Source organism: Cyprinus carpio, chromosome B5 (genome assembly GCF_018340385.1).
Source record: "Cyprinus carpio isolate SPL01 chromosome B5, ASM1834038v1, whole genome shotgun sequence".
In the NCBI taxonomy this organism is placed as follows: Eukaryota; Metazoa; Chordata; class Actinopteri; order Cypriniformes; family Cyprinidae; genus Cyprinus; species Cyprinus carpio.
Window position 1 is genome coordinate 38,089,688 of NC_056601.1, and position 11,945 is coordinate 38,101,632.

Consider the following 11,945-nt stretch of genomic DNA (forward strand, 5'->3'; position numbering starts at 1 on the left):
AATCTAAACCAAGAAGAGCGAGAAAGCCCAACTGGACGGGGGTGGGGGGTGGTGGGGGCGGTTTGAAGGAGGTCACAGACAGCTCAATGATTCAGCTGGTGGAACTACAAAAATGGTAATTTTAATAAACCAACATCCAAGTAACACAATATAAATTTTTATATTTAACATAGGCAAGGCCATTTCTCATATTTCTATCTGGCATTCTATGAACTGAAAAAAAATGGCCTAAATTTATTTTAAATAACAGAGATTAAATGTTTTCTCCTTTCAGTAGCACAGAGCCTTCAGCAGAGGAATGGGGACTGTTGACATCGCAGATGGGTGACCCTCAGCCCGAAGCGCCTCATTCCCTGCCTTCTGCTGCTCCAACACCAACCCTAGTAGACAAAAAACTGGAGATGGAGATGGATGTCCTAAAGCAGCAGAATATAGTAAATAGTACTACAGGAGGAGTACTACAAACTAAAAATTGAGCTACTCAAAAATAAAACTAATAACAAATAATATGTTTTTTGTGTCTTCATAATATCTTTGTAATGAAAATGTTGGCTAGTGTCTGTTTAGTCACGATTTTTATATTACATTTACTGTAACTTACATGAAATGCAAATTAATAAACTGGGCTCTGAAAGGATTCCCACTTTGGGACAGATCCCTCCCTTGTGGAGGGTATTCGTCATCATTCTCTTCATCAGCCCGATTGTCCGTGGGAGGGTCTAATTTGTCTAGCTTTACAGATGTTCTGAAGCACTGCACAGGCTGTTATCACTTTGCAGACCTTTCCTGGTGCCAGTCACACCTCTCCATGCAAAATCTGAAAGCGCCTCTTTAGTTGACCAATACCCCGCTCAACTACGGCTTGTGTTTTCTTGTGAGCTCTGTGAGTTAATGAAAATGAACAGAATTCAGTTGATATTTTCAAAACATAATGGTAGGTTATTTATGGGAAGTAGTGTAGCCTACAAATACTACTGCAACACATTTGTTGTTCTCTAAATTTGAAGTCCACACACATTAAGTGTATGTTGTCACTGTTACCTGTTGTAATTTAGCTGTGACCCCTGGTCAGGACGGAGGTAAGGTGTGAGGAGCCATGGTTTACAAGGATAACCACTGTCCCCTAACAAGTGGCAATTTGCTGGAATACAATGTCCTTCAAACAGATGTCTCAGGCCACTCTCCGCCAGTATCCTGGCATCAAGTGTTGCGCCGGGCCATTTTGCAACAATGTCTACAATCCCATAATCTGCACTGAAAACAACTTGAATGTTTATGCTGTGGTACCTCTTTCAATTAACATAAACATCCTCGTCTTCCGACGGTGCAATAATTCGGATGTGGGTTCCATCAATTACTCGGACAACACCAGGGAAGCCTGCTATATTCATAAATGCAGTTTTTTGAGCTTGCAAGGTGGGAATGTCCAGTGGAAACAAAATGAACTGCGACACAATAAGAGGTTCTGAAAGTGCTGTAATTGTTTGTGTGATCACTCTGCTTACAGAAGGTTGTGACAGACCCAAATCATCACTACTGCATTGTTGCATTTTCAAAGTTTCCAAATATCATAATGTATTGATTGCTTTCAGTTCTGGCGCGATGGCATTTCTGCGCTGTGTCGGAGATGTTAGCGCTTCTCTAATAAGATCAGTCACAAACATGATCCCTGCACGATCTAATCTATAGCTTCTTTTTAACTCCCTGTCATCCATTGTCTGCAACACATTTCTTCTCCCTCTTCGTCTTTCTGCCATTTTTTCCTCTGCTGAAGAAACTCGTAAGCCTCTTAAAAGTCCTCGTCCGAGCTTCTAACAAGTTTGACCTTATGACCTCTTTTAAGGGTTAAGATGCTTTCTGAATTACTTTTTTCTTTACTAGGATTTTTTCTTTAATTTTATGAGTAAACGCTCACATTTCTAAGAATTTTCTTAGAATTTTGTCACTAGGAGCTACTTTTTGCATTAAGATTCTTTATGAATACGGGCCCAGGATCTTGAGCTAAGCAGTGTTTGTTTAAAACTGGGGATTGTACAGTGTAAACATGTAAGCAGCAACGTGTTTTAGTGCTGACTGTATGGATAGTTATTTTAATTTATGTTTATGCAAAATAATTTTCACCAAATGCAAAGATGATATTACATTCAGTTTAGTCAATATATTTTGCAAGAAAATAGAGAGATTTTTTTTTATAAAATTCTTTACTCTTTTCAAGTCAAGTCTGCTTTATTGTCAATTCTTCCACATGTACAGTACATACATACAGAGAATCGAAATTGCGTTACTCTCAGACCCCCGGTGCATACAGATAACACTAACAGTAGAGCTTAAAAATCTAGATCAAATATAAAATATAAGATAAAAACTATACAATAAGGGAATGTAAAAAAGACATAATAGAAAAAATAAAATAAAAAATAAGGTTAAATAAAAGCAGCGCAAGGCACATGGCAGATAGAGTGCAAACCAGTGAACAAACAGTGCAGATAAAAAGATTTTTAGTGCATAAAAAAATAGCTTATTCCAGTCTGATTAAAAGTGACAAAGTGACAAAGGGCTCAGAGCAGTTATTTTATTAAACTGACTGATGAGGAGGTAGAATGATGTCAGATCCATGGTGAATGAGGTAGTGAGCAGACCACTGCTGCACAAAGTGACTGGTGCATGACATTCGTATGTTAGAGGGAGGGGGGTGGAAGGACCTGGGGATGTGGGACCTGGGGGGGGGGGGGGGTTTCATAGTTCAGTGGTGCCTGAGGCAGAAGAGGGACGGGGGGGTAAGTTCGGGAGCGAGTTCAGCTTCCTGACAGCCTGATGGATGAAGCTGTCCTGCAGTCTGCTGGTCCTGGCCTGGAGACTCCGCAGTCTCCTCCCTGATGGCAGCAGGCTGAAGAAGCTGTGTGACGGGTGAGTGGGATCACCTGCAATGCAGAGGGCTTTTCGAGTGAGACGGGTTCCATAAATGTCCTGGAGGGAGGGGAGAGAGACACCAATGATCTTCTCAGCTGCTCTCACTATGCGTTGCAGAGTCTTCCGGCAGGACGCGTTGCAGGCGCCATACCACACAGTGATGCAGCTGGTCAGAATGCTCTCGATGGTGCCTCTGTAGAAGGTGTACATGATGGGGGGTGGGGCTCTGGCTCTCCTCAGTTTGCGGAGGAAGTAGAGACGCTGCTGTGATTTCTTGGCCAGTGCTGCGGTGTTGTCGGTCCAGGAGAGGTCCTCTGTGATGTGCACACCCAGGAACTTGGTGCTGCTCACTCTCTCCACAGTCGCACCGTTGATGGTCAGAGGAACATGCTGAGTGTGCGCTCTCCTGAAGTCCACAAACAATCTCCTTCGTCTTCTCCACGTTCAGAGAGAGATTGTTGTCACTGCACCACCCGGCCAGGCGGCTCACCCTCGCTCTCTGTAGTTTGTCTCATCTTTGTTGCTAATGAGACCCACCACAGTCGTGTCATCCGCAAACTTAATGAAGAGGTTGGAGTTGTGTGACGGTGTGCAGTCGTGTGTCAGCAGAGTGAAGAGGAGGGGGCTCAGCACACATCCTTGGGGGGCCCCAGTGTTCAGTGTGATGGTGCTGGATGTGTTGCTGCCGACACGTACTGCCTGAGGTCTTCCAGTCAGAAAGTCCAACAGCCAGTTGCACAGCGAAGTGTTGAGCCCCAGCTCGACCAGTTTGATGAATGAGCTGTTGAGGGATGATTGTGTTGAATGCTGAACTGAAGTCTATGAACAGCATTCTGACGTATGAGTCTTTTTCCTCTAGATGTGTGAGTATGAGTGGAGGGTAGTTGAGATGGCATCATCGGTCGAGCGGTTGGACCGATATGAGTTTGGTCTGGAGGGCAGGGAGGGGGGGAGGGCAGACTTGATGTGGTGCATGACTAGGCCGTTCGAAGCACTTCATGAGGATGGGAGTAAGTGCAACAGGACGGTAGTCATTGAAGCATGATGGAGATGGCTTCTTCGGGACTGGAATGATGGTGGTAGCTTTGAAGCATGTGGGAACAACAGCTTGACTAAGTGAGATGTTGAAAAATGTCTGTGAAGACATCAGTGAGTTCTGCTGCACAGTCTCTCAGTACACGCCCAGGAATGTTGTCAGGACCCGGAGCTTTGCGTGCATTGATCCTGCTGAAGGATCTCCTCACGCTGTCTGGGGTCAGCATCATCACCTGGTCACTGGGAGGAGGTGGAGTCTTCTGTGCAGTGGAGCTGTTTTGTGCCTCAAAGCGATCTAATAACATTTTCAAACATACAAAAAAATACATACAAACAACAAACTTCCCAACAGCAAGCAAAAAAATATGTTGTTTTGACATTGTTTAACATACAGAATAATGCAGACAAACAATTAGCTTTGCAACAGCAAGTAAAATAATAATACAAAATAAATATAATAAAATATAAGTATAGAAAAATTATAATAAAAATAGTTCAAAGTAGTCAGGCTGAAGAGTAAATGACAGAAATACTCAAAACAAATATTTAAAACCTAATATGCTTCAAAATATACAAAAGACTATACATGTAGTAAAGATTATGTAACAAAATATATACCCATAGAAAAATATTGACATACAAACCAGTGGAACAGCACTGAAAGAAGTCTATGTTGACAAATAGCCAATTATAATCCAAACAGGGAACCTTAAACATGACTATACACACACACACACACACACACACACACACACACACACACACACACACACACACACACACACACACACACACACACACATATATATATAAACTTTAGAACAGAAAGTGTGTTTGTCTGTGGGTGTACCTATAAGCTTCTCCAAAGTTTGAGCCCAAAGTCTAATGGTGTCCTATCTGGTGCCACGAATGCGAGCAGTGGACAGTTCAAGATATGCCACATCTATAAAAGTGAGAACCGAATATTGCTTATGAGAATGTGGAGGCTTCCATCTTGTTGTGACAATTTTGGACAAAGGGATCGAGACATTTAATATAGCAGACAAAATTTCTTTAACCGTATGCCAAAAATGGGCAACCCCAGGGCAACCCCAAACCACATTATAAAAAGTACCAATTTCCCTGTGCATCCCATGCAGAATCAGGTTTAAGTTTCATGCTATAGAGTTTACGTGGAGTCATATAAGTCCTATGAATAAAGTTTTTAATGGATTTGTTGATGAACCGGATTCCTAGAAGCATACATTACCATAGCCCAGACTCAGTCCCAATCAAAACTGAGTGAAAGGTCTCGAATATCCACCTGCCAAGAAGAGCCTATTGTACATTTTTTTTTTCAGAAAATAACCATATCATTTAGAAACTAATCCTCTTGTTCCCTGGGTCTCACATAATACTTTCAATATGTCATTTTTCATTTATGCTACATTTTAAAATTCGTTTCTCTCTCTAACTCTTATTATAAAACACACTTCCTCTTCATGTCAGACTCTAGGTGTCACTGTTGGTATTTGCTAAAATTCTGTCTACAACATCTTTAAGCAAATGAGAACATCTTTTCTATTAAAATTTTTAAAGCAGAACAATAATAACAATATGTTTTAATACACAACTGCAATGTCACACTGAACTTTGTAAAAAGAGAAGACTGGTAGGTAAAATAACATGGGCTATCATTATTTCAGTTTCAAGTTTTTATTGGTGCTTGATTTTGTTTCATTAACCAATATATTTATCTTGTCACTTATTTGTATTAAATCATTCTCCTGCTTCCCCACTTTTTAAAGGCCATCCTTTGAATTGTGGTAAGGATATCACATTTTGCTATGTTAGCAGTAGCTCTCTGTTGAAGGCATGGATGGCTAAAATGTTTCTTTAGATTTCTTCAGTCTAAAACATTTTTTTAATAAAACACTTAGTGATAATGTTACTGTTACCTCAGTGTGTCATACTGTACTGTACACTGGAGTATTAAACTTGTGCAGAAACAAAGTATGAACATTTCATCACCCTCAATGTTTTATTTCAGCTAAACTTTCAATGTAAGTGCTGCAAAAGTTCTTTTTTATATTAACAATTCGTGTCTATCCAGTTAATGAAATATTGATTTGGGAATGTATTGTAAGCCATGGACGTTTTTAAAGTGGTTAGTGCTTTAGCTAGGAGCCATTTTGATCCTCTATTACTTTCTGCTGTGCCCAACTCCAGAGTGATAATGTTCCTCAGGCTGAAGGTGTTTTGGGGCTATTCTACAGTAATTAGCAGAACCTCCAGCTATTTTGAGAACACAAAAAGGCTATTGAAAAGATTAATTATTGATAATGTTCTATGTTTGATCTCTTAGCTGTAGTGACACCTTAAAAGTTTTAGACTTGATGATAGATGTGAGAGAGTTTAGGTTTACATTTTTTATTTAAAGGTATGCTTAAATATATTCAGTTAGCAGACAGTTGTATTGAATAGTTTTTGTTGTTAAACTTATAATGCAATAAGCATAAAATACATAAAAAAAAAATTATATCAACACTTTGAAGGTTGAGAAATATGAACTCCCCTCATCTGACTTCTTCAGATATCTCTAAGCCAGGAAATATGTTCAGAAATTCTCTCATGAGAATTTTTCTTTAAAATGCGAAATATTTGATTTATTTTCAAATTGTCCTAATGCTTGTGGCTTAAATGCTTCTAAAGTTGATACTGACTTTTCAACAAATTTCATCATGATATCTCCCCTATATTTGAAGCGTGTAAAACTGCTGAGGAGACATATTTTCTGGTTCTGTCTGGTTCAGTCTAAATATATACAGTTACCTGTTCAATATGGTAATTGTAGCTAAAAAAAGTTTTTTTTTTTTTTTTTTTTTGTGGAGGAAAAATTTGAAGCACTTAACTTATTTGTTAATGGGACTCATCTCTACCTTACACCTGGAAAGAACTGAATGTAACATCTCTGGGAACCTGGCCAAATTTGACAAAATGTGGGAAAAATTACAGTGTTTATAATAACTGAAGTGACTATGTGATTTTTTGTTACTTTTTTTTTTAAACAATCTTAGCACACTTAAAAATATATTAAAATGTGAATTGCCATGTATACATCGAATTTTGGTGGTGTTTGTGATGGAGTTAGAAAATAATTCATGTAATTTGAAAGAAGTAATTACTCAATGCATTTTGTGTCAAAGCAATAAAAATGATCCCCAGTTCCCTCATAGAATGCTATTGTGCTCACTGTGTGTAGAGGTTTGAAAAAGTGACCTTCTGAGAATTTGGTTCTAGTAATCCATATGGCATTTGAACCTGCAATGTTTCAGTTACCAACCCAGTTCCCTTTAAATCAACACATGCTCCTTAATTTTAATAAACAGCTATAAAAATATAGAATACAAATGGCCATGAGTCATTTGAGTGTGCTAAACTAAGTCTTGAGAGCCTTAAGATCCTCACCTTAATGCAATGATACCATCATCACTTAAGCAAACGGATTTACTGCAGACTGTTCATGAATAATTGGAGAAAGGCATTTACTTAATTAATTTCAGTGCTGACATTTCTCACTATCCTGCGGTGATTGCTCAGCTCTACAGGTGTTCCTTCATAATGAACAAAATCATAATCGCTTTGAAAATGTCACACAACTTTGAAAGGAGGCAATGGGATCTTAAGAAACTGATGCTTTATAATTGATCTTAGCCCCAATAGGATAAATTAATTTATTGCTTTAAAATGCATTCTTCCAGAAACTAAGCAACATTTGCTGAATGTTAATTCATATAACTTCCAGAGATCAGGGTTTTTTTTTTTTATTTTTTTTTTTTTTACGTTAATACAATTCTGTTTCACTTTTATCAAGTATTTGAAAGCTGCAGACAATATTTTCTTATTTAATGCCATGTCCTATGTCAGTGACTGCTAAGTCAAAATCCTTGTAAGAGCAATTTTACCTTGCCAATGAAGTCCTATTCTCATTCAAGCTTTCTCATAATAACGACTTACTATGTCTTAATAATGAGAAACTTTCTCATTATTTTGAGTTAATATATTATAGCCTAATATTCAGGGGAAAAATCTCATATATAATGAGAAACTTTCTCGAAGAATGTTAAACTTTGTCATAATAATGATTTAACATCTCGTAATAACGAGAAACTTTTTTGAAATAATGAGAAAACCTTTTCGTAATAATGAGAAACTTTCTCTAAATAATGACTTATTTTCTCGAAATAATGACTTAATCCACGCATGCGCAATGCAACGTTACGGCACGCTAGCGACATCTATTGGTCAAAGCCATGCAGGAACAGCGCAAACAATTGTTCTATAATCTAAAGTGTACAATCTGTCATTAAATAACGATTTCAGATAAATTATCTGTATGTAGTCTTTCGTTAATTTGTAGCACCTACCAACAAGTTACGCTGCCAGACAATGATGGATTCAAACAGATAAAGAAGAATATATTCCAACAAAAACCACACGCATTTTATGAAGAAATGAAAACCATTACACATTTTACTTACGGAAGAAGCAGTGTGGGATGCTGAAGACCAAGCGGTTGCAGGGGTAACGAACAACTACGCTTTGTGCAAGCAGGATGAGATTGGGCTACTGTATAAACACTGTGGGCCTATGCATGTGATGCATGAAAGTGACAGCTAATAAAACTAACAAATCATCAAAATGAACATCTATTCATAAAGTTTACACGTGTAATGCCTTTCATTTCTTCATAAAATGCATGTGATTTTTGTTGGAATATATTCCTCTATATAGTCTAGTAGCCAGCCCATAGGGCTCCATTATGAACCCGGAAATGTTGAGTACACCAAAGTTTTATTGCAGAAATGTGAAGTATGGGTCCCCAACATACAGAAACTGCCAGATGCTAATTTGCATATGTTGAGCAATTTGCATAATTAGCATTATCAGCATTATTAGCTTAATCGTCCATTTTGACCACATATTTTGCACTGAATGGCCAATTTCTACAATATGTGAGTGGTTTTAGAGGTTTTAGAGGATGCTGATTTCATTTCTGGCTTTTTCAGACTTCAAAATGGTAATTCTATAACAAATTTGGATAAATGTAGACATTTTTTATTAATTTCGGACAAAAGTTTAGGCTATTTTCATGGTAAACAAAATAATCTAACATTTCAGAATCATGAGTGCTCTTGTGAATGTTGATGCATTGTTTTCAGGGTGTAGAGAGGCTGAATCCCCTCCTGACACTTTTGAAGATTCAAAATTGCTTTTTGGATAAACAATGAACCTTTGTTAGGCTGAATGTTATGCATTTCTGGATGAAAAAGCAATGCGGGTATTTGACATAACTTGGATCCTGCAACTGTACGATACATATTAATGGGGTAGCTCTTTAAGACACCCAATGAGATGACATTACCTAAGCCCATCACCATGTGTGATCAACAAACTATGTACAAATATACACTATATACATGCCATACAAGACAGGCACTGCAAGTCGCTAGGGCAACGGCCGAATGGTAGAAGGGCTGCCCAGGTTGGTCCGCAAGTCGCAAGATCCAACGAGGACCCAATTAAAACTTCGCCAGACGCAAGAGTTAAAACTGAGTCTGGGCAACCCGGATCAGCCCACCAGACGCAAGGCTAACCAAGAGGGCTTCACCTCCACACCACGCCAAACATTTAAATATTCAGTATATACATACCATACAAGACAGGCCCCGCAAGTCACTAGGGCCATGCCAGAATGGCAGAAGGGATGTCCAGGTTGGTCCGCAAGTCGGAAGATCCAACAAGGACCCCGTTAAAACTCCACCAAACGCAAGAGTTAAAACTGAATCTGGGCAACTCAACTGCAAAAACTGAGTGGCCATGGCATGTGTTGTGCGGCAACCATTGGGTGTGAAGACTACAAGATCAAAATTATCACCCCAACTGTGAATAGGGCCAATGCACCTCTCCAGTCCTAATACCCGCAGGTACTTATCTGCATCATCTGAGGCATATTTGGCAGCTGACTTCCGGAACCGGAGGACCTCATCATATGTTACAACAAGACCATGCTCATTTAGGTTCCGAACCAATTCTGAACTACCATACTTATGATGAAGTTTTACAGCTAGCCCCAAAGTTGTCTGATTCCAGCTTTTACTGATGTGCTGCTGGATGCATTGAGCAAGTGTGAGTGCTGGTTTGGTCACCGTTTCTTCCCTGGACACAAGACTGGAGACAAGTCTTAGGAGAGTTGGACTTGTATCTTGAATGACCCTTTCATGCGTAAAGCTGCCAAGGTCGTATTCACGAGGCAAAGGAATATTCTGGACCTCTGCCCGCACTTTTCTGACAACCTTGCTTGACATCATCATCGTCGTCACTGAAGAGGCCAGTTTGTCCTACTAATTTGAGTGATTTACCTATGTACTGCCTAAAGCCAACAATCGTCTGGCATCCTTCAACTCTCTGTACAATAACGGCATCACCATAATAATCACATAGGTTGGCTAGCATTTGCTTCCGGCACAAATTCCCAGTATTAGCTACATAAACATCATGTAACTCGGAGACAGTCCAAGTCACTGACTTGTTTGCACTCATGTGGTCTATGACCGAAGCTAGGCAGCTGTCAACTGGTTTACTAGCAGTTGCACTTGAGTCAATTGGTACCTTCCTGAAAGCATTGTAACACTTGGAGTGATACTGAGCATCAGCTGCAGGTAGGTCCATGATGCCATTCACCCGTAGCTTCACAACTTCTGCCCAATCATCCTGCCGTTCATCACATTTAGACAAAATCACATCTTTAAAGGATGGAAGGCCTGACCTATCTAAAGTCTGACATTTTTTAACTGGATTCCACCTGTTAGGATTTTTAGAGTCTTTTTCTTCACAAATAAGACCACAGAACAAGCACTGTTTTGAATACTCAAAGGCTTTCCGGGCTGACTCGGAAATGAGTCTGACTTGCGTTTGCTCACATTTCTAGAACAAGAAGTATATGAGCTGTAGCAAGATTTGTGACATAGCACAGAAGCTGATGAAGCACCATCAGTAGCAATAATGTTTGATAAAGTCTCATGTATGGCTGTGTCTCCGAGCTCTTATTTAGCAGAGTAGCAAATTCCTTTGGACCAAGATATTTTAAAGTCGCTATCTTTTCCCACTGCATGGTGCAAACAGACACTTCTTTCCCAACATTTCGACCTAATCAAACGTCTCTCTTTGTTTTGAAAGTACTTAACCATAGATCCAAATGGTTAAATTAATACTCCACAACAACTTGAGAAAGCAGCAATAACACTGAATATCAACTGTTTTTAATCATTTCCTGATCAAATCACAAGAAGTCTGAATTTTAAAAAAAGAAGAATACAAAAATTTTAAATTATGGTAACTAATTTTAGAACACCAGATTCACCCACAAAATTGATCTGAATAGAAATTCACAATGTACTAAACAATACTGTCATTATAACTCTGTCCACCTTTCATCTTAATGTGAAAACATAAGTAATTTCAACATTAAAATGTCAACATTAAATCCCTTGACTGACTTTTGTACGAATATTAAGGCGATATAAGAATATAAAAATATTTGCAAGGTGAATTTGCTCCCTTGCTTTACAACACTTATTATAACTACAACAGCTTATTTGCATAAAAACATGACTGGACCTCAAGAAATGTAAACAAATTGAGGTTATCAACATTCACATCAAAGAGCAAGAGTTCTTGTGATTCTGAAATGTGAGAATATTGTTTACCATGAAAATAGCCTAAAATTTTGTCCGAAATTAATAAAAAATGTGTCTAAATTTATCCAAATTTGTTATAGAATTACCATTTTGAAGTCTGAAAAAGCCAGAAATGAAATCAGCAGCCTCTAAAACCTCTAAAACCACTCACATATTGTAGAAATTGGCCATACAGTGCAAAATATGTGGCCAAAATGGAAGATTAAGCTAATAATGCTAATTATGCTAATTATCCAAATTGCTCAATATATGCAAATTAGC

At 38.7% G+C, this 11,945-nt stretch overlaps 1 pseudogene; it reads right to left on the reverse strand.

Moving 5' to 3' along the window:
- Positions 1-694: 694 nt before the first annotated feature.
- Positions 695-10,298, reverse strand: LOC122137410 (annotated as a pseudogene).
- Between the last annotated feature and the right edge of the window lie 1,647 nt (positions 10,299-11,945).